We start from the raw sequence: 25,300 nt of genomic DNA on the forward strand, positions 1-25,300 counted from the left end.
TTTTTTTGTGTTTTTTTTACTGAACAACATAATTATTTACATTTTCTCAAACATAAATAGGTGATGGAACTTATAAGATATCGGGTAATACTCCAAATCAAAGTGGGTCAAGAGGATAAGTTTGACAAAGAAAGGTTTTTTTTTTTTTTTAAAGGCTCAAAAGGGTTAACTATGGATATTTGATAAAAGGGATGGCTAGAAAGGCTCAAACGGATCAAAGATGACCTTTCCATCGTCTTTTAGAGCTCTAAATAATCTTCCATATCTACTAGTTAAATGGACCTCCAAATGTAGCAACACACATTTTTTTTCTTTTTTTTTTAATTTTACAAAAATTTTTTTTAAGGGTTAACTCAAAAGAAATCTAGAGATCGTGTATACAATAATAAACTGTTAAGCTGTATAAAGAATGGGAAAAAAGGTTACTCTCCAAGAAAAATGATAGGCTCAAAAACTCACTTGGTACTTATTATGACATGTTCATTCTTCAAGCAACTCATATTTGTCTCCAACATCAACATGTAGAATAGTAAACATAATGTAACATCACTTAAGACCAAAGATAATACAAATACTAAAATTTGAAATTAATCATGTCATCCAATGTTAAAACAAATCACACAATTTTTTATTATTTTTTTTATTTTTAAACAACATTCTACCCCCCAACCTATTCTAAACATGAAAGGAAAATATGCATGCAGATATGTGAAGATGATACATAAAAACTAATCAGAAAAATTACACGTAAAATGATAGAAAACAAAAATGGTTTTTTTTTTAAGAAGATGCGTTTCTAGAGGCACTACACTCCATATTCAGCCATCTTCGACTCACAAGTTGAAAAATGTATATTTATAGAGGAGAAATTAAAAAGAAGAAAGATAAACATAAAAACATAATAAAGAAAAAGAAAATGTCTGAATTTTTTTTTTAGTTTTTAAATTTTTTTTAAACGATGAAGATGCGTTTCTAGAGTCACTACACTCCATATTCAGCCATCTTCAACACAAAAAGTTAGCAACAGTTAGTTTCTACAACAAAAAATTAGTAAAAACTTAACCAAAATTCCACAATTGTCGACTATTCCCTCCCCCCAACCAGAATGAAACATTGTCCTCAATGTTTGAAAGGAAAGAAGTAGAGTTTAGAAGACATCACATGGGTGGTGTAACACAGAAGAAAATATTTACAAGCGGAGAGTTAAATCTAATTTGTACTTCTTACTGCGGCTACTGTTACCATCATTATTTGGATGCTCCAACACAAAGGTCCAGGGGTCTGGCTCCGGTCTATAAGCTCGTAACATATCAAGTAGCTCATTAGCAGTGTGAGCACAAATAAAGAGTTTTTTCGCATTAGAGGGAATGAAATAGTTTTTTATTGCATGGTTAAGGAATGCGATAAAGCCATCATAAAAGTTATTGACATTTAACAAACCGATGGGTTTCTGGTGGATGTGCAGATGGGCCCAAGATGCTAGTGTGATAAGTGCCTCTAGTGTTGCAAGATCTCCTGGAAGGAAAATAAAAGCATCAGCATGATTAAGTATTTCAGTTATTCTTTCTTGCATACCTGAGACGACTAACTCTTCTCCAGTTGATGAGTCGGACGAACTGCCCAATGGTTTTAGGACTCTTAGGATGATGCCTAACACTTGGCTGCCTCTGATAAAAGCTGCTTCTGAGACCATTTTTGATAACCCTCGATTACCTCCTCCATACACCAAGTGTAATTTTCTCTCTACTATACTTCGACCAAGATCGATGGCTGCCTCAACGAACTCTTTATGTTTGCCATAGGTAAATCCAGAAAGCACACAAATGTTCTTGAATTGTTTATTTGGAGTAGCTGCCATTGTGATACTTCTAAAAAAACAATTTGTGAGTGCTTGACAAAAAAAATCATATTTAAGAGTCTTGGCGACAGTGGGTCACAGTTGTGTATAAGGTAACATGTCAGTGTCAAATAACGCGTAAAGCACGTGGCTCGCGAGTAAAAAAGGAAACAGTAAAAAGGAAAAAGCAAACAGTAATAAGGAAAAAGCAAACAGTAATAAAATTATTAAAGACAATAATGCACACAATAAAACAATAGTGAAACAAAATAACAGTAAAGTGAAATGATATTTACAGGTAGTTGCAACTGTGGCTCACATCTTCCTCTGGTTTTACGTCCAGAAACGGCTTGAACGCCCTCTATGGGTCGAGGATAGGCTTCCCATCCAGTTTTCTTATAAACTGGCAAACAGGGTCGTTTATAGTCAGATTCCCGAGACTATATGGTGCATGCTCTTTCTAGAATAATGGCCATAACTGGAGAATCGCTCTTTGCACATATCCACTGGGATGCGTTTCAAGAGACAGAATGATATCATCAAATGACTCCTTATTCAAGCCATTCCTAATGAATTGAATCTTATCTTCCCTGTTATCAGACACCATTCCTAAAGAATATGGGTTTTTATTACAACTCATTCTAGTACACTTATGATGGCCAATAGAAACCACATTGTAAAACTTTAGTCGCTGTTTTCTTAGCACTGAAATGGCCTCCACAAGCTTGTTCATGGCAGAATGAAAGGATATTCTGAATTTCACTTTCTGGGACATATCGTCTAACAATTTGATCCACACAATACTTGAACAAATACGGGTCATCCCAAAAGAAATTCTTTATCTCTGCAAAGAATTTAGCCTTATCTTGCTTGGTCCAATGCTCTGGAAGTTTACCTGTAACAAGATAATTAACTATATCAGCATACTAAGGTAATACTTCCACACTCATTAATTGTTCATCTGGAAATGACTCATTCAATATTAATGGCTCTGTAATTGTGTCAAAATGGAGACGAGAGAGGTGGTCCGCCACAACATTTTATGTCCTTTTCTTATCTTTGAATTCCAAGTCAAATTCCTGCAAAAGTAACACCCAACGAATTAGTCTAACTTTTGCATCTTTCTTTGTGAGAAGATATTTAAGAGCAGCATGATCTGTGAACAAGATTATTTTACAACCAATAAGATAAGATCGAAATTTCTCTAATGCAAACACTACTGTTAGCATTTTTTTTTCAGTAGTTGAATAGTTCAACTGTGCATCATTCAATGTCATACTAGCATAGTAAATAACGTGGGGAATTCGATCAACTCTTTGTCCTAATACTGCTCCTACTGCATAATCAGATGCATCACACATGAGCTCAAATGGTAAGTTCCAGTTCGGGGGCTGAATGATGGGTGATGATGTCAACAAATGCTTTAATTTTTCAAACGCAACAAGACATGAATCATCAAAGACAAAAGGTACATCCTTAGCAAGTAGATTGCATAAGGGTCTAGAAACTTTGCTAAAATCTTTAATGAAACGTCTATAAAAACCAGCATGCCCAAGGAAAGATCTTACTTCTCTGACTGTTTTGGGTGAAGGAAGATTAGAAATGAGATCCACCTTGGCTTTGTCAACCTCAATACCTTTGCTCGAAATGATGTGACCGAGAACAGTACCTTGTTTTACCATAAAATGACATTTCTCCCAATTTAAGACCAAATTCTTCTCGATACATCTCTGCAGAACTAGTGTTAGATGATGTAAACATTGATCAAACGAGTCACCAAAGACAGAAAAATCATCCATAAAGACTTCAAGGAATCATTCCACCATATCAGAAAAAATGCTCAACATGCATCGTTGAAATGTAGCAGGTGCATTACATAATCTAAATGGCATTCTCCTATATGCAAATGTACCAAAAGGGCAAGTGAAAGTAGTTTTCTCTTGATCTTTTGGTGCTATGGGAATCTGATTATATCCTGAGTAGCCATCTAGAAAGCAATAAAATTCATGGCCTGCTAATTTATCAAGCATTTGATCAATAAATGGTAAAGGAAAATGGTCTTTACGTGTGACAAAATTCAACTTTCTATAATCAATGCATACACGCCATCCTGTAGTTACTTTAGTGGGTATCAATTCATTATCAGCATTCGTAACTACTGTGACTCCTGACTTTTTGGGGACAACTTGCACAGGACTGACCCATGAACTATCAGAAATTGGGTAAATGATACCTGCATCTAATAGCTTAAGGACTTCAATTCTAACAACTTCTTTCATGTTAGGATTTAACCGACGTTGCATCTCCCTAGTAGTTTTAGCATTTTAATCAAGGTGAATGTAATGCATGCAGTCTACTGGGTTTATACCTTTAATGTCTGCTATGGTCCATCCTAATGCCCCTTTGTGCTCTTTCAAAACATCCAACAACTTACCTTTTTGTTCGTCATTGAGGGATGCTGAGATGATTACCGGTAGAGTACTTTATTCTCCCAAAAATGCATATTCCAATGTGTTGGGTAATGGTTTGAGCTCGAGTTTCGGTGGTGATTCTGATGATGGGATGAGTTTCTTCTCTGATGGTGCTAGTTGTTCAACTCTTGACTTCCATTTATTAGTGTCCATAGATGGTGTTGAGTCAAGCAGGGCATTGACCTCATCAACCGATCTGTCAATATTAAAATCAAAACCAAAGTGAGTTAAACATGTTTGTAAAGGATCATCACTAAGGTTTGAAAGAAAAGTGTCATCAACTATTGTTTCAATTAAATCCACATCAACAATTCCATCATCTGCATTGTGAGGTTGTTTAGCAATGTTGAAGATGTTCAGCTCCATAGTCATGTTGCCGAACGACAACTGCATATTTCCAGTCCTGCATTGAATGTGAGCATCTGCAGTTGCCAAGAAAGGTCGGCCTAGGATAATGGGGATGTGCTTCCTTGAATCCTGTATTGGTTGAGTGTCAATTATAATGAAATCAACAGGAAAATAAAACTTGTCTACCTGGATAAGCACGTCCTCCACAATACCACGAGGTATTTTCGTGGACCGATCTGCAAGCTGTAACACCACTGGAGTTGGGTGTAATTCTCTCAGTCCAAGTTTCACGAATACTGAATAAGGCAACAGATTTACACTAGCTCCTAAATACAACAAAGCATTCTCAATTATGTGGTTCCCTATACTACATGAGATAGTGGAGGAGCCTGGGTCTTTGCATTTTAAAGGAATTTTATGTTGGAGTATAGAACTAAGATTTTCTGTTAAAAAATGCATTCTTTTGAACATGCATATTTCTCTTTTTAGTACAAAGGTCTTTAAGAAACTTGGCATAAGATGGAACTTGTTTAATAGCATCAAGTAAAGGGATGTTAACACTTACCTGTTTGAAGATTTCAAGAATCTCACCTGTGGATTTTTCCTTTTTTCCTTTAGCTAACCTCTGAGGAAATGGAGCTTTGGGAATATATTCTCGTGGGTTGGTTTCTTCTTTCTCCTCCAGTGATGAGTCCTCAACACTCACATGTACAATTTGATTTTCTTTTGTCACCGGCATCTCTACTTTGTTGTCGACTTTTTTTTCTTTTCGCAAGGTCATTACTGCTTTGACCTCTCCATGCTGCTGTGGTGAACTGGTACTTGCTTCATGCACTCCTTTAGGATTAGGCACTGGTTGACTTGGAAACTTGCCTTTCTCAACAGTCATTGCCAAGGTCTGAACTGAAGAAGCAAGTTGTCCCACCATCTTCTCAAGGCTTGAAACTAATTGAGCTTGTGAGTTGAAACCTGCTCTCAACTCATTTCGTAGTCCATCAATGGTGCGGTTTTGTTGCTCAATCGTGGAGTGAGTAAGATTCTTCAGATTCTGGAATGAATCCTCCCATGGTCTGGGTTGAGAGAAATTCTGGTTCTGATTGTATGGTCTAAATGGTGGCTGAGAGGCTTGAGAATTTTGTGGAATTGGTGGAGCTGGAGCTGCTGGTCCATTCTGTTGGAATCCTTGAGACCATGAAAAATTGGGGTGGTCTCTCCATCCAGGGTTATATGTGTTGGAGTATGGGTTGTAATTTGATGGCTTTCTCATTACACCTATGGCATTGGCTTGATCTGGATATGAGTCAGGGTCATGTGGCTCTATTGATTTAGCAGTCGATAACGATGTTATCTGTCGAGCAAGACCTTCAACCATCTCCTTGACTTCTTTGATTTCTGAAGTTGACTCGCCAATGTGAACCTCATTTACTCCATTAATTCTTCTAGTATTCCTGAGTGATCGACTCCGTTGTTGGGAATTATCCGCTTGTCGCTGGAAGAATTCCCAAATCTCTGATGCACTTTTTGACATTAGCTCTCCTCCACTTGTTGCCATTAGCCATTCTTGCACATTCGGCAATAATCCCTCCAAAAAGTATTGGCATTGGTGCCATTTCTCATATCCATGATGTGGACAGCTCCCACGTTTCGAAAAACTGCTCGCCATCTCTTTGGGTAAACTCCGAGATTTTCCTGCGAATAGCGTTGGTTTTATGCACTGGGAAATATTTATTTAAAAATTTCGTTACCATTTGTTCCCATGATGAAATGCTATTAGAAGGTAAAGTATTTAACCATGAACGAGCTGTATCCTTTAAAGAAAATGAGAATAATCTGAGTTTAACATCATCGTCTGAAAAATTTTCATATTTAAAAGTTTGACAAATTGCATGAAAATCATTTAGATGATTATATGGGTCCTCATTTTCTAGGCCATAAAATGTTGGGAGACAATTTAGCACACTGAGTTTTAATTCAAAACTCCTAACAGCTACATTTGGGTATCTTATGCATGATGTGCTCAAATTGACTAAAGGACTGAAATAATCCTTAAATGGCCTCTCCTGTGGTTGCAAATCCATTTTATTTTTAATTTGTTTGTGTGTGCGAAGTATTTTTTCTAGTTCAAGGTCTATAGGTTCAAGATTAGGTAATAATGACCTACGACCATGCATGCAAAACAAATAAAATGAAAATAAAGATGGGAACAAAACAAATAAAAATAAATAAGAGGGAGAAATTACGATACTAACCTTATTGCGCTATTACAACCTTTTTATAAAAATACACAAAAATAAATACGTGAAATAAATTAACTAAAAATAAATTAATAAGATAAAAAAATTACATATAAAAATAAATTAAAAATTATATTACAAAATTTTAAAAAAGAGAAAAATAAAAGAAATACTAACCTTTAAATGTAGATTCACTCTTTTTTTCTTTTTTTTAATAACAAAAAAAATACAAGAAAACAAATAAAAGAAATTATTCACAAAAATTAATTCTATTAATTAAAATTACTTACCTCCCCGGCAACGGTGCCAAAAACTTGTTGTGCAAATTTTAATGTACTCGCAAGCGCACGAATCTATTGTAGTATAGATCAATGGTGACGAGTGTCGATCCCACGAGGAAGTGGATTTTAATTGTGTGTAGAATTAATTTTGTAAATGGGTGATTGGATTTGTGGTGGAAATGATTTGGAATATGCTAAAACTTAAATTAAAATGGCGAGAATAGATTCTAAAATTGGACTTGCAATGGCGAGAATAAATTGAAGAGAAATCTATTGAAATGACGTACTTGGGTATCTGGATCCGTATCAACATGCATCATGGGCTAAATAATCCTTATTAATGCCAATTAAATCATGAGGGGGGAATCCACACCTCATGAACTACGCTCTAATCAATATGGTGCTAAGGGTTTATCGTGCCAAATAATAATAACCTTGTACTAGAGGGCCGGTGAAACCAAGGCGGTACTAGACAAGATTAGTATTATTTGTCGACGAGAAGTCAAAACATCCACAAAAACTAGAGGGGAAAAGAAAATAAATTTACGAAATTAAGCCCATGACACATGTTGAGACTTCACCTTCAACCCAAGCTTGAAAGAAAATTAGCCACTCATAATTGAACTAGGGACAAAATGGAATTTATTAAAATACGAAGAAAATACAAGATGGAGAGGGAATTACAGAAAATGGAGTCCAAAAATGAATTCAGAGATATCAAATTAGGGGGGGGAGGCCCCCTTTTTATAGATACATGGAGTAAATTATGGCCATCGGATTAAAAACAGTTTGGACGCTCAGGATTGCGCCACGTCATCAGTCAACAGTCCACGGTTTGACCACGTGGATGAACAGTAACACGATTTGACCCAGATGAACAGTAACGCGGTTTGGTTGAAAATAATCATGTGTGATGCATGCATCGTACGCGAGATTTTTCGTCCACTGATATGCTGCCACGTCACCATCAACAGTACATAAGAATTTTAGTCCAACAGGATCGTGACACCTCATCAGTCAATGCTACATCATCGCACGTCATCGATCCGTCTATGTGAACAGTGCTGTGAACAATAACGTATACAGTACCGTATACGTGAATAGTACCGTACATGTGAATAGTGCTATTTTTCCTTTTATGCTCCTCCTAAGGTTTTCGACCGTCCTGAGTTCAAAAGTGATGTCCGTTTTGCCTTCTGATCTCTCCTTTATTGTGATATGACTATAATGCCCCTAAAATACATAAATTACTTAATTAAAATAAAACACACGTAATTAAATCACAAGAATGTTAAAAACATAAAAGTAAGGGTTGTTAGTAAGACTTGAAATGTAAAATGACGGTTTTCTCCTTTATAAATATGAATTTTCTAACAGTCAACACTAGGGACCACAATGCTAATTACAAAAATGTCCTGACTTAAAGAAGGATAACCATTCATTAAGCGCTATGTATGAAAAATGACCAAATAACCCTCAAGCACACTCCAGAAAAAGCTCAACGATCACTCCCAAACAGACACATGTCATGTTTGGTAGTCTTTATCTTCATTTTCATCATATCTTCTCCTTTACACTAAACACTTAACCCTTCGAGTTAACCTCCTTCATCTTGTGAGAGAGCACCTCACACATGATAAAACAGCCTCCTACGTCTGCCTTGTTTACTATTTCATTGTTTCATTTAGGTCATCCAAAATCCACTTAAAACAATAAATAAGAAATTGTTAGGATTTTCATAAATGGTTTTAGGTTTGTTTAAAAAAAAGGAAAATCATAGTTGCCCTGGTCAAACCCCGAACTTAAACAAAACGATGCCGTTTGTTTTTTTTTCTTTTTGCTTCTCCATAAAACGTTGCCATTTAACCTAGGCAAAAGCAAGATAGAACGTCTTCCTCTCTTCGTTTCACCAGGGAACGACAAAACCCAAATGCTCTTCCTCTTCGTTACTATCTAACACCTGAACGATAGATCAAGCAGCGTTTTGTTCGTTTTGTTTGCCGAAAACAATATATTTTCTTTCCTTCCTCGACCAAGGTCCAACCATTCGCGAATATATTCCTTTTCATTCTTCGACTGAGGTCCAACCATTTGCAATCCACCATAATCTGCCGCTAAAATTTCCTAAGTGAAACAGCGTCTCATAGCCACGATCACCGTCAACGCTGGCAGGCATCACGAGTATCCTTCATCGAACTCACAAAGCAGCATAGTTATCACAGCCCGAGGTAATGCTTCGATCTTTAACTTTTCTAGGTTATGGTAAAATGGGGACAATTTGGTTGATTTAGGTTAGCACAGTTATCGTGTATAAATATAATTGCTCTGCAAGTGCTGAATTTTGATAGTTGTTGTCATTCCCGTTTTATTTAATGTTTGGATGAAATAAAATGTTAAGAAAATGAGTGTGTTAAATTGCAATTGATGTTCATTTTTCCCTTTCGCACTTGATTTGGGTGCTTAATGATGTAAATTTGTAGCATATATGCCCAATAGTTACAAGATTTTGAAGCTCCTTGGTAGAGAAATTGCTAATGTTGAGGATGAATGATGATGAAAATGAGATTTTGCTCCGGAAGAATCTGTGTACAGATTTGTCTGAGAGGAATGATGTATGATGAATGATTTTGTGGAAACCTTTTTTATGCTTTTCCACGGGAGCTTCAAAATATGTACATTACAATTTGTGCTGAACTGTTCTGCAAGTGACTTCTGTATTTTGTGGTGAATTGCTCTGCATTTTGTGGTGAATTGCTTGAAATATGTTTCTCGTTTTATTGCCTATTAAGTAATTAGTATTATCATAATGAATTTGTTGCACATATCCAATTCAAAGGAATGGAACCCTGTTCTGGTTTTCTTTTCATGCTCTTCATATGATTTGATTCAAGACTGACTAAACATTTTTTCAATGGTCTTGCAATTAAAATTTGAATTGGGTAATTTCTTTGGCATTATTAACTGTAATTGTTTCTCTTTTTGGGCAGTTTCTTCCCAACAGTCTATTAATCACAAACAATGTCATCCAACACAAGTGAGAATCGAAGCTCATTGCAAATCTGTAACGGATGCGGTGATCAGATGGAGTTGTTAACGCCACGGACAACAAAAAATCCAAATAAAAAATTTTGGATTTGTAGAGGATGTAAGAACTTTCAATGGGCAGAAGATCGTAAACATAGCAAAGAGAAAATAGAATTGTTAGCGGATGAGGTTAGGAAGTTGGCCTTGGAGATTGAGTGTTTGTTCGTTAAATTTCAATTATTGCATAAAGAACTTGAGCATATGCGAGAATGTGAAGTGCAGAGGTGATTGTTGGACGACGAACTTCGAAAGAGAGAGGCACCACAATATGATTTTATTAAAATAATGTTTTTTATTCAAGTATTGTTTTTAAGTTGTTTCAATTTGTACTATGTGACTGGAAAAGACTTGTAGAATTTGACCACGATATGTAATAGCATTTTCATGTTAAATATAAGTTTCCGAGTTGTTTGAATTAATTCACAGTATTCTGAAATTAGAATTTGACCCTAAGAATACTTCTTGAAATTATACTATGACCCAAATTATTCCAATATTTTCCAAATAGATCCATTTTCAGAATTTTGAAAATAGACTTACGAACTCTAAAATTTCAAAAATGTCGAAATACACATACACCAAATTACATTAGCTTTACAATAATACATAAAACATAAGCTAACTTTGTTGATTCATCCAACCAATTTCAACAAACTTCGATTATATGCTTGGTTCATTAGTTGAAAACTCCCCTCGATTGGCATCCTCGAAATTTTGTTGCGGAAAATGTTGCAAGTTTACGTGATGGACTCCATTATAATTCATCCAAGACTGATAGGAAGGAGGAAAAAATGCATGTGCTAGGGGTGCTTACTGTGCTAGTTGTTGTACAACAAAAAAAAACTTTTAAATACAAATTATCAAACATATGACAAAGAATGGAAATAACAAATAAAAAAAATGTTGCCATAGCCATTTTTTTCTCCTGTGTTGGGATTGTAGTAGCCACCTAAGAAGATAAATCATGTATCTCTGAGTCCTAGAAATGCACTCAACACACATTTAAAGTATATATTAAATTAATTTAAAATGAATATATTAAATAGAAATGCAATCAACATACATTTAAAGTATATATTAAATTAATTTAAAATGAATGTATTAAAGTAATTACCTCTACAGTTGTGCTTATCGAAACATTGTTCGACTTTTGTTTTGGCCTCTTAAATTGCTTTTGCTTTCTTTGACAAGGTGGAAGACCTTTACGCCGAGTTACTACTAGATCCTGTATGATTTCGGTACAACTTCTTGATCCACCATCAATGGTTGTATCGTCACCATCACATCGAACATTCACAGATACATATTTTTATGGCTTTCTTCATTTTTTGAAGCTACCTCAGCAACATCATAAAAAGCAGTGCACTCCTCTTTATATTGCTGATGTTCAATACTCGAATTTCGTGCATCATAACTGACTTTGACTTTATTATAGAATCTCTGCACATCTTTCCTCCATCTTTATAGGATATACTTTTCAGGCAGTAATTGCATACGGTTACATGACACCACTGCGATAATGTGTCTGCAAGGAATGCCCTTATATTCAAACATTGAACACACACAACGAATTTCACCCTCGTCTTTTGCAAAAATAACTTTAAAAGTCTTCTCTCTACTAATTTCATTGTGTTCAATAACTTTATATTCTGATCCCCCACAACTGAAAACCTCACAATAAATCTTATTCATCAGCTCTTGTTGAAATTCTTGAAACTTGAAAATAGCGTACACTTCTTCAACTTGCTTATCCATTGCAAAACTGGTACGACATGACACCCGTTAGCTAAAACACATAGCATCCGCTTGCCATTCTTTCTCAATTTTACTTTCCATTGCTTTCTCATATTTCTCCACAAATTGCTTCAAAGTTGTTTTCGAGTTAACATATCTATCAAAGAAAACAACTCTCACTACGCTGAGTGGTTGACATTTCAGCCCAAAAAGTAGTTTTCACGAACATAGAACTCAACGATTTCTTTCCTCATATAAACCATTTAACCACTGATTATTACCAAGATCATATTTATCTAACATGTCACGCCAAGCTTCCTCAAATTCAACATGAGTATGTGAATCATAAACAACATAATGCAATGAAACTCTAATGGCACGATATCTGCATACCTTCCCAACTTCTTAGACCCCTTCTTCAGTATATGCCACAACAACATCGATGCCTAGTGTTTGGAAAAACAATCTCAATTACATTTTTCATCACTTTGTCTTGATCTGTAATGATTCCAAGGGTAAGAGAGCCAGACATACATGATAGCCATGTGTCAAATAACCACGTAATTGTCTCCGTGTCCCCATGCGAAATCAACCCACATCCTAACAAAATTGATTGATCATGATGATTAACTCCTACAAAAGAAGCAAATGACATGTCATACTTGTTTATAAGGTATAGCCTATAGGGCTATAAATGTTGATTTTGATGATAACAAACCACATGTTTTGGATGACAAAATATTTACATATCGTGCTTTTATAACAAGAAAATGATTTTTATGTTATTAGCTTGTTTTTTAAGATATGGACTAAAATGAAAGAGTTTTACTATCTTTGATTTTAAAAATATTATTTTGAATTTCGGATTTGGACCTATTTGAAAATATTTAAATATTTTGGACCATTTTATAATTTTACATAGTTTGGACGATATCATAATTTCAAAAAGTTTTAGGATTAACAAAGTATTATTTAGAAATTCCAAAACTGGACTTATTTCAAAATTTTACATAGTTTGGGTCATAATACAATTTTATAAAGTTTTAGGGTGAAACTATAATTTTAGAAAATAGCTCACTGTAGCAGTTACTGTAGCAAGCGGCTAACCGGATTTTACAAGCGAAAGATTGGATTTTGGACAGTAAGCTTCTGGAACATAAACGGCTATCCGGATTTCGAAAGCGGCTATCCGGATTTCAAAAGCGGCAATCCGAATATGAAAAGCAGCATGCTGGATGTTCTGAAATTTAAATTTTTGATGTAACGGTAACATAAAAGCGGCTAATCGAATTCCATAAACGGCAAACTGGTTATCACCAAAATGTGCATAACGGCTAGTTTTTGAGCTCAAACTATATAAACTCAAATCCAATTCATTTTAGTATTCTTGGCAAGCATAAACAAGTGCACACAATATATATTGAGCTTCAATTTTGTAAATCATCATTTATTGAATCATCTTTGTTCTTCAATTTGTATATCTACTCTTTGAGAGAGTTTTTGTTGTAATTTTTAATTCCTCATCAAATTTGTGAGTGTTTAAGTGTGTGAGACACTTGAGTGAAGAGATTGGGAGATAATCTCTTTGTTGTAAAGGTTCATTGATACCTTGGAAGTCAATTGTAATCTTTTGAAGCCTTGGAAGGCTTGGATATTGAAATCCTCAAGTTTGGGTTGCTTGGAGGTGTAGACGTAGGCGGGGATTGCCGAACCACGTAAAAATCCTTGAGTTTGCTTTCTCTTCCCTTACTCTTTTATTATTGTGCTTTCATTGAATTTATTGTTTTCGAATTTATTAAGACATTAGATTGGATTGTTGTGTGGTTTGATTAGGATAAGTTTTAAAAACTCAATTCATCCCCCCTCTTGGGTTGCATAACTTGTATTTCATTTGGTATCAGAGCAAGATGCTCTTGTTTAGACTTAACTGTCTAGAGTTAAAGATCAATGGCAACCAAATATGACTCGACATTTAGGGAAGGACAGTCCACAATTAGACCACTGTTCTTTGACGGAAATGACTACTCATATTGGAAAACTAGGATGAGAATTTATTTACAAGCACTAGATTATGAAGTTTGGAAAGTTGTTTGTGATGGTCCATTTATGCCTTTGACTAAAAATGAAGTCGGGGAAGATATTCCAAAACCTTCACGGGAATGGAATGAATTGGAAAAGAGAAAAGCTACTCTAAATTCCAAAGTTATGAATGTCTTGTTTTGTGTACTAGATAAGAAAGAGTTTCATAGAGTATCTAGTTGTGAGAGTACTAATGAAATTTGGCACAAATTTGAAGTTGTTTATGAAGGCACAAATTAAGTGAAAGAGTCTAAAATTAGTAGGTACACTCGACAATATGAATTGTTCCAAATGGAACAAAATGAGAGTGTGTATTCTATGTATATTAGATTTACGGACATTGTGAACACTCTAGGAGCCCTAGGAAAGACTTTTTCAAATAGCGAGAAAGTCAAGAAAATTATTAGGTCGCTACCTAAGGAATGGAAACCCAAAAAGACTGCCATTGAGGAAGCCAAAGATTTAAATATCTTACCTATTGATGATTTAATTGGTTCTCTTATTTCTTATGAGGAAGACTTGGCAGTCGAAAAAGGCAATGAAGAGAAGAAGAAAAGCATTGCTCTCAAAGCCTCGAAACATGAGAGTGATGAGGAAAGTGAGCTGGATGAGGAGGAGATGGATATGCTGGCTAGGAAGTTCAGAAAAGTTTTTAAGAAATCCGGTGAGCGAAGAAAATTTAAAGACCTTAAGAACCGAAAGGAAAAGAAGGAAGTAATCAAATGTTATAAGTGCAAGAAACCTGGCCATATAAGATCGGAATGCCCTCTTCTCAACAAGCTCAAGAAGAAAGCAATGTAGCCACATGGGATGATAGTGATGAGGAAACAAGTGATGATGAAGAGCATCAAGAAATGACAAATCTAGCTCTCATGGCAATTATAGATGAATCAGATGATGAACTTGATGAGGTAAATGATCTTCCTACTTATGATGAATTACATGATGCTTTTAAAGAATTGCATGATAAGTGGATGAAAATTGGCAAAAAGAATATAAGTCTTAAAAAGAAAATGGTAGAGCTCAAAACTGAAAATGAATCTGTATGTGCAAAGATTTCATGCCTAGAATTAGAGAATAAAACATTGCATGATAGAGTTGCATTATCAAATGAGAAACCTAGCACTTCACATGAGTATCTAGAATCACATGTAGATAACTTGAAAAATGAAAAAGATGCCCTGCAAAAATGCAATGTTTCATTAAATGAAAAGATCAAAGAATTGGAACTAGATAATGAAATGTTAAATGATAGGATTGCATCATTTACATGTAAACAAAGTACTTCATATGAGCATCAGAAATCACATGTTGATGAATTAATGAAAGAAAATGAAGTGCTTAAAAAGAAGAGCAATGAGTTAAATGAGATTGTCTTAAAATTTACAAATGGGCAAAAAAAATGTTGGATAACTTGATTAATTCACAAAAATATGTGTTTGATAAAGGAGGACTTGGCTATAAGCCAAATTTGAAACAAAAGTATTATAAGAAATACTTTGTGAAGAGTACAACTATTAACAATCAAGTTGTATATCATTATTATAATCAAAACGGTCACATGAAGCTTGGTTGTCCTGTTAAAAGAAAAGTATATTATGGAGTAAAATGTTTTTCGGTTCCAAAAGGAACCATTACTAATACTCAAGGACCCAAGAATATTTGGGTACCAAGAAGCACAACTTGAATTTTTTTTGTAGGTACCATAATCAAGAAATGGTGGAGAGTTTCTTAATGAAAGCTTGTGAGAATAATCATTCGATCATGATCTAAGAGAAAAAGATGAGTAAGATAATTTAATTGCTTTGGTAACAATTCTTGCCATATTATTGTGTGTAATCATGATGCATGGTTATATGTATATATATATGATATAGCATGTGAACTCATCATGATAGATTTGTTTGATTTTAATGATTATGAAATGCCTAAGCATGATAAATGAGTGATATGCTTGAATTCTCAATCTTTGAATGCCTACATTTTTCATGATTGTATGATGTATATGCATGATAAATGAATTATATGTTTGATCTTGTATGCATTTATGGTTTATGTATTAAATGGCTTATTGAAAAGTTTTAAATCACAAAATGATTTACAATTGATCAATTTTTAAGCCAAAAATAAATTGGTATGTATAATACAAGTCTAAGAGCTTACCAAAATTCAATAAGAGTCAAAATGATTTCCAAGGATTAACCGGTATACCGCTTCCTATCAATTGGAAAATCGTTTTCTTATTGATTGCTCTTGAGACAACTTCCGAATAACCGGATTTAGCAAACCGGTAAGCCGGATTAGCTTTGGTTGCTCTCAGGTTGAATTCCAGATAACCGGATTGGAAAACCGGTAAGCCGAATTACTTTTGAAATTTTTTGGAAAATATCCGGTCAACCGGTTAGGGAATTCGGAAAACCGATTTTAGTTTTTGATCCCACTGCATCACAACCGGATAGCCGGACATCTGGTTCCTCTATCCGAAAATCCGGATTCACGTAACTAACTCACTATCCAACAACTGGATAACCGGTTAGTGCTATCAGGATAGCCAGATTCGTAAATATAAAAGCATGTTCTTCTTCGTTCCTCTCTCTCCAAAACCGTGAGCAAATTCGCCTCCATTTTTATTCAATTTTTCTTCATTTCTCACTATTGGTATTTATTATAATCAAATGCTATTGATGTCAATGTGCAAGTGTACACAACAAGTAATAAAATGATGAATATTCAAGATCGTCTCCACAGGGATTGATGTCACTAGAAATGCTACAGCAATCACAATAGTGCAATCTACCTTAAGTCCGAAATTAACAAATGTAAAGTTCTATTGAAATTGATAATTGTGAGAGAATAAAATAAAACAATGCAGTAATGAAATAAATTAAATTAAATGCATCTAAGAATCAATTGAGAATATGGTAGTTGAATTATCAAACTCTCTTTATTGGCTGACTGCTTTTCATCAAGTTAACACCAGTTGTTACAGTAATTGCTATAGCACTAGGTAGAATTATTCTACATCTTCAGCTGTCGCGTGTTGGAACTCTCACACCCTTAAGTATATTAGCAATGACCAGTTGCTATTCTACCTACGGCATGACCTTATGAACCTTTATTCTCTCCACCCTACAAGGTGAGTACGTATGTCTAGTTTGTCACAAATCTTAACTTCAAGTATAGCCCTTATGGGATTCAAGATAAACTTAATTCAGGAACCTTAAATTAAGATCAAGTATTACTCTAATAATATCCGCTAAGACATGCCCTTTTACGGCTCTATCTTAACTTGAACTATTAAATGGGTGGTCAACTGAAATAACAGTTATAATAATAGCTACTAGAGTAAAATGCTACAGTAATGACATAACAACTCATAAGAACAGTCAAGAACCCATTAGATTGTTTGTCACTTAACTACAAGCAAATCTAGTTCATATTTTGAAAGAGAAAAACAAACATCAACATATTGTTCACGGGATACATTAGATCAGTCAAAGAAAGAAGAAACGTATAAGTTGAGAACGGCAAAAAGTGAATCCAAATAACTCTGCTGGATTTTTCAATGCTGCTGAAGTCGTCCCCTTGAATTTTGATCTTCTTCTTCTTTTTCTCTCTAATTTTTCCAATGATAATTCCTTACCGCAGTTTTATGTGGTGCGCGCCTCCTTTTATAACTAAAAACTAGGGTAAACAAAAGCCTCGGGCTTGCATGAGTTAAATTAGGAAACTGCAAATCGCAATTCTACAACTGACCCGCGCTAAGTTTTCTCCCTTAGTGCTCCAGGATTGCTACAGCAATGGTTGCTCTAACAACGGCTATAACACTGCACTGTTCTCTGTTGTGCTTTACTTCTTTTGTGGCCATATTCTTTCCTCCTCTTGCTAGTCTAATATCTCAGCATCCCTTCATGAGTTATAAACTTCTGAAAACCTACAATTATGCACATGTTTTGAGCACAAATTACTTTAATTCAAGCAAAACTTATTAAGACTCAACTAAAATGACTGTTTATGCAAAATATAACCAAAATATAATAAAAACACCTCATTTACTCTCTAAGTGGTCTTGATTTAAGTTTACAATTGCCGTAATAACTCTTATTTGATAAAGTTATCACACCCCCAAACTTAAACCGTTACTTGTCCTCAAGTAATGACAACATACTAACACTTAGTGGTGCCCAATGGGCCGGATAGCACGAGGCACGACACGGGCACGGCACGGCACGAGCACGTCTCGGTTGAGCAAGCGGCACGGCACGACACGTACGTGGGCCATGTCGGGCTTTGATTTTAGGCACGTGGGCCTTAAAAGCACGGCACGATTAGAGATCGGCCAAAGCACGGCACGCGAAAAAAAGCACACAATAAGCACGTTTCAATTTTTAATTAAAGTAAACTTAAAATTTTATGATTTTATAAATAACTTGAAATTGAATCTTTTAATATATTTTATTGGCTCAAGTTTTTCAAATTTATTTAATTCTTAGTTTAAAAAAAATATAATTGATTTATGTTTATAATTTATTAAATAAATACTTGATATCATGATTTTAATAAATAAAATTATAAATATAATGGTTTTATAGATATGTATTAATATTATTATAAACTATGATATATGACTCTACGTAATTCCAAGCTAACAATTAAGTTAACCCTTAAAAAAATTATTATTATTGTTATTGTTAAGTACTAAAAAAGAATTCGAATACCATAGAGTCAAACTTAGCAACTAATATTACTATTAAATTCTCTTATTATTATTAATTTATTATTTTTGAATATGGACTTGAGTTTTGAATTTTTTATTCTATTAAATTTAAATAAAGGCACATGGATCCAAAAAAAATACATAAGCTTGAAAAAAAATAAGACAACAACTTGGCATGCGCTCCTAAAAAAAAGAAAAGCTTAGTGGGCTATTTTTCTTAGGCACGGCACGGCATGACATGGCACGAGCACGAGCACGCGTGGGCTTCCTTTGATGGGCCTAGGCCGGCACGACACGGCCCGTTGGCCATCTCTACTAACACTTCACGCACACAATCATGCAACACACAACTTAGCTCTTTTATCAAATTTGCAAGGATTCTTCCACCTTCAGATCACAATCCCAATCATGCAAAATGACCATAGTAAATCAGTTCTAGACTTAAGCTTCCTTCTGTCCACAGTGTGTGTGTGTTACTTTGATTGAATTCCAGATATGCTACAACATTACCAAGAGATTGCATGTAATTCAGTAGTAGCACAATTTTATTCATATATGGGGTAGCATAAATCTCACATACTCAAATTGTTCTGTCTTTAAGAATGAAAACTTGAGAGTATTCAACCTCCTCACTGCAACATTTATTTTTCATGTGAATGCCAATCAATTGTAATGATGACACCCAATTACTCAAACCATGCACAGATGAGAGTTACTGTAGCAATATCTGTAACATAATCTTATCTAGAGATATCTTTTACTCAAGGCTGAACATGGGGCTCATGAATAGACCTGGCTACTCAATATCCCAGACAGAGGACTTCCTCGTATCATTGGCTCACTTTTCTCTCTTTTTATTTTTTATTTTTTTAAAGGTAATTGCTACAGCACTGCTCATAACTCTTGTTGCTTTTGAACGCAACTCTGCATATGGGGTACATACTCAGCTCTGATTACTCAATAACTTGAGCCATTGGAGCAGAATTTATTTCATAGCAAGCATAGTCAATCAAACTTTTTCTCCCCAAACTTAAGATCTTTTCTATTCTTTTGGCTCTGCTACAGCATTCTCATAAAACTCCACCAAAGTTTAAGTGTCAGGACAAAATTTCACTCTCTATCTATAACTATCTCCACTAGGCATTCTTATGATCACTAATTAACACTTAATTTATCTTCATTAGGTTTTCAAATCCATACACAAATATTAGATAGCAGAGCTTCACACAACACATATATAAACACATATTCAAAACACCCAGAGATACATCCCCCCCAAACTGTAAATGGTGCTGTGTCCTCACAAGCACACAATAACAAGGTCACACAAATCGACAAGGACATGGAGGAGGATGTTAGAAAATAAATCACACAAATTGAAAACATAATGAAAGAAAAATTGTTCAGAATTGAATAAATTGACTAGCAAGAAGGGGGTACTCCCTTGTTGTTTGGGTTTCTGCTGCAACATGGTGGGATGACATCAATGCTTCTTAGATGAACTGCGCAACTTATCCTTTGGGGGAGCTTGTGGGGAGGTAGCTGGCAAAGTCTTTGTCTTTTTCTTCAGTGGGCTGGTGGGAGGAGTTGCGGCTGGGGCAGCTGGCTTGGTTGACACTGATCTGGTCTTTTTTTGTTCTGTCGAGGCTGTTGTAGCAATGCCTCCAGAAGTGCTGCCATTTCTTTTGTTGGATCCTCTAGGACTAGCACGAACAAGTTTGCTAGGAGTTGGCTATGGAGGAGCTGGGGTTGGTGCATCAGCTGCCTGTCCCTCAGCTGTGATGGCGGCAATGATGTTAAGTAACTGCTTGGCTTCTGTAGGTGTACGTGTGACTCTGGTTGCTGCAGCTTCCAGCTCTGCATCAACTTGGTCGGTTTCATCTTTAGAGGTAGAATGGGTTGTTATTTTTTCCTTGCCCTTGCTCGAAAGGACTGGAATGGAGGGCTCCTTGTTGAGTGTTAGAAAATGTATATTTATAAAGGAGAAAATCATCATTTTACACTACCAGTTTTACTAACACCCTTACTTTTATGTATTTAACCTTCTTTTGATTTAATTCCGTGTGTTTTATTTTAATTAAGTATTTATTATTTTAGGGGCATCATAGTCATTTCACAATAAACGAGAGATCAGATGGCAAAACGGACATCACTTTTGAACTCAGGACGGTCGAAAACCTTAGGAGGAGCATAAAAGGAAAAATGGCACTGTTCACATGTATGGTACTATTCATGTGTACGGTACTGTCTACGTTACTGTTCACGACACTGTTCACATAGACGGATCGATGACGTGGTATTGACCGATGATGTGGCATTGACTGATGAGGTGTCACGATTCTGTTGGACTAAAATTCTTATGTACTATTGATGGTGACGTGGCACCATATCAGTGGACCAAAACTCTCGCGTACGGTACATGCATCACACATGATTATTTTCAACCAAACCGCGTCACTGTTCAACCCGGGTCAAACCGTGTTACTGTTCATCCGCGTGGTCAAACCGCGTACTGTTGACTGATGATGTGGCGCAATCCTGAGCGTCCAAACTGTTTTTAATCCGATGGCCATGATTTACTTCATGTATCTATAAAAACGGGGCCTCCCCCCCTAATTTGATAGCTCTGAATCCATTTTTGGGATCCATTTTCTGTAATTCCTTCTCCATCTTGTATTTTCTACGTATTTTAATAAATTTCCATTTTATCCCTAGTTCAATTATGAGTAGTTAATTTTATTTCAAGCTTGGGTTGAAGGTGAAATCTCAACATGTGTCATGAGCTTTATTTGGTAAATTTATTTTCTTTTCCCCTCTAGTTTTTGTGGATGTTTTGACTTCTCGTCGATAAATAATAATAGTCTTGTCTAGTACCGCCCTGGTTTCACCGGCTCCCTAGTACAAGGTTATTATTATTTGGCACGATAAGCCCTTAGCATCATATTGATTAGAGCATGGTTCATGAGGTGTGGATTTCCCCCTCATGATTTAATTGGCATTAATAAGGAATATTTAGCCCATGATGCATGTTGATACGGATCCAGATACCTAAGTACATCATTTCAATAGAATTCTCTTCAATTTATTCTCGCCATTTCAATTCCAATTTTATAATTTATTCTCGCCATTTTAATTTAAGTTTTAGCATATTCCAAATCATTTCCACTACAAATCCAATCACCCATTTACAAAATTAATTCTACACACAATTAAAATCTACCTTCTCGTGGGATCGACACTTGTCACCATTGATCTATACTACAATAGATTCGTGCGCTTGCGAGTACATTAAAATTTGCACAACAAGTTTTTGGCACCGTTGCCGGGGAGGTAAGTAATTTTAATTCATAGAATTAATTTTTGTGAATAATTTTTTTAATTGTTTTCTTGTATTTTTTTTAATAAAAAAAAAGAAAAAAAAAGTGAATCTACATTTAAAGGTTTGTATTTCTTTTCTTTTTCTCTTCTTTAAAATTCTATAATTTAATTTTCAATTTATTTTTCTTTGTAATTTTTTTTATTAATTTAGTTTTAGTTAATTTATTTTCACGGATTTGTTTTTGTGTATTTTTATAGTAAGGTTGTAATAGCGTAATAAGGTTAGTATCATAATTTCTCCCTCTTCTTTATTTTTATTTGTTTTGTTCCCATCTTTATTTTTTTTTATTTGTTTTGCATGCATGGTTGAAGGTCATTATTACCTAATCTTGAACCTATAGACCTTGAACTTGAGAAAACACTTCGCACACACAAACAAGTTAAAAATAAAATGGATTTGCAACCACAGGAGAGGCTATTTAAGGACTATTTTAGTCCCTTAGCTAATTTGAGCACATCATGCACAAGATACCCAAATGTAGCTGCTAGGAGTTTTGAACTAAAACCTAGTGTGCTAAATTGTCTTCCAACATTCTATGGCTTAGAAAATGAGGACCCATATAATCATCTGAATGATTTTCATGCTATTTGTCAAACTTTTAAATACGAGAATTTTTCAGACGATGATATTAAACTCAGATTATTCCCATTTTCTTTAAAGGATAGAGCTCGTTCATGGCTAATACATTGCCTGCTAATAGCATTGCATCATGGGAACAAATGGTAACGAAATTTTTGAATAAATATTTCCCAGTGCATAAAACCAATGCTAGTCGCAGGGAAATTTCAGAGTTTACGCAGAGAGAAGACAAGTAATTTTTCGAAACATGGGAGCGATTCAATGGGCTACTCTTGAAGTGTCCACATCATGGGTACAAGAAATGGCACCAATGCCAATACTTTTTGGAGGGATTATTACCGAATGTGCAAGAATGGCTAATGGCAACAAGTGGAGGAGAGCTAATGTCAAAAAGTGCATCAGAGATTTGGGAATTCTTCCAGCGACAAGCGGATAATTCTCAACAACGGAGTCGATCACTCAGGAATACTAGAAGAATTAAGGGAGTAAATGAGGTTCACATTCGTGAGTCAAGTTAAAAAATTAAAGATGTCAAAGCGATAATTGAAGGTCTCTCTCGATAAATAGCATCGTTATCGACTGCTAAATCAACAGAGCCACATGACAATGACTCATACCCAGATCAAGCCAATGCCATAGGTGTAATGAGAAAGCCATCAAATTACAACCCATACTCCAACACATATAATCCTGGATGGAGAGACCACCCCAATTTTTCATGGTCTCAAGGATTCCAACAGAATGGACCAGCAACTCCAGCTCCACCAATGCAACCAATTCCTCAAGCCTCTCAGCCACCATTTAGACCATACAATCAGAACTAGAATTACTCTCAACCCAGACCATGGGAAGATGCATTCCAGAATTTCAAGAATGTTACTCACTTTACGATTGAGCAACAGAACCGCACCATTGATGGACTACGAAATGAGTTGAGAGCAGGCTTCAACTCACAAGCCTAATCAGTTTCAAGCCTCGAGAAGATGGTGGGACAACTTGCTTCTTTAGTTCAGACCTTGGCAGTGACTGTTGAGAAAGGCAAATTTCCAAGTCAACCAGTGCCTAATCCTAAAGGAGTGCATGAAGCAAGTACCAGTTCACCATAGCAGCATGGAGAGGTCAAAGCAGTCATGACCTTGCGAAAAGGAAAAGAAGTCGACAACAAAGTGGAGATGCCGGTGACAAAAGAGAATCAAATTGTACCTGTGAGTGTTGAGGACTCACAGCCGGAGGAAAAAGAAGAAACCAACCCACGAGAAGATGTTCCCAAAGCTCCATTTCCTCAGAGGTTAGCTAAAGGAAAAAAGGAAAAATCCACAGGTGAGATTCTTGAAATATTCAAATAGGTAAGTGTTAACATCCCTTTACTTGATGCTATAAAGCAAGTTTCATCTTATGCCAAGTTTCTTAAAGACCTTTGTACTAAAAAGAGAAACATTCATGTTCAAAAGAAGGCATTTTTAACAAAAAACGTTAGTTCTATACTCCAACATAAAATTCCTCTAAAATGCAAAGACCCAGGCTCCCCCACTATCTCATGTAGCATAGGGAACCACACAATTGAGAATGCTTTGTTGGATTTAGGAGCTAGTGTTTACTCAGTATTTTTTAAACCTGGACTTGGAGAATTACACCCAACTCCAGTGGTGTTACAGCTTGCAGATCGGTCCACGAAAATACCTCGTGGTATTGTGGAGGACGTGCTTATCCAGGTAGACAAGTTTTATTTTCCTGTTGATTTCATTGTAATTGACACTCAACTAATCCAGGATTCAAGGAAGCACATCCCCATTATTCTAGGTCGACCTTTCTTGACAACTGTGGATGCTCACATTCAATGCAGGACTAGAAATATGCAGTTGTCCTTCGGCAACATGACTATGGAGCTAAACATTTTCAACATTGCCAAACAACCTCACAGTGTAGATAATGGAATTGTTGATGTGGATTTAATAGAAACAATAGTTGATAATACTTTTCTTTCAAACCTTAGTGATGATCCTTTACAAACATGTTTAACTCACTTTGGTTTGGATTTTGATATTGACAGATCGGTTCATGAGGTCAACGCCTTACTTGACTCAGCACCATCCGTGGACACTAATAAATGGAAGTCAAGAGTAGAACAACTAGCACCATCAGAAAAGAAACTCATCACATCATCAGAATCACCACCGAAACTCGAGCTCAAACCATTGCCCAACACATTGGAATATGCATTTTTGGGAGAAGAAAGTACTCTGCCGGTAATCATTTCATCATCCCTCAATGACGAACAAAAAGGTAAGTTGTTGAATGTTTTAAAAGAGCACAAAGGAGAATTAGGACGGACCATAGCGGACATAAAAGGTATAAACCCAGTAGACTGCATGCATTATATTCACCTTGATGAAAATGCTAAACCTACTAGGGAAATGCAACGTCGGTTAAATCCTAACATGAAAGAAGTTGTTAGAATTGAAGTCCTTAAGCTATTAGATGCAGGTATCATTTACCCAATTTTTGATAGTTCATGGGTCAGTCCTGTACAAGTTATCCCCAAAAAGTCAGGAGTCAC

General features: G+C 35.6%; 1 non-coding gene across 1 annotated transcript; it reads right to left on the reverse strand.

Moving 5' to 3' along the window:
- Positions 1-22,934: 22,934 nt before the first annotated feature.
- LOC112098640 lies at positions 22,935-23,038 on the reverse strand. Its single transcript, XR_002905750.1, has one exon. It is a non-coding gene; the product is annotated as a small nucleolar RNA R71 (small nucleolar RNA).
- Between the last annotated feature and the right edge of the window lie 2,262 nt (positions 23,039-25,300).

Source organism: Citrus clementina, unplaced genomic scaffold, assembly GCF_000493195.1.
Source record: "Citrus clementina cultivar Clemenules unplaced genomic scaffold, Citrus_clementina_v1.0 scaffold_5, whole genome shotgun sequence".
Taxonomy (NCBI): Eukaryota; Viridiplantae; Streptophyta; class Magnoliopsida; order Sapindales; family Rutaceae; genus Citrus; species Citrus x clementina.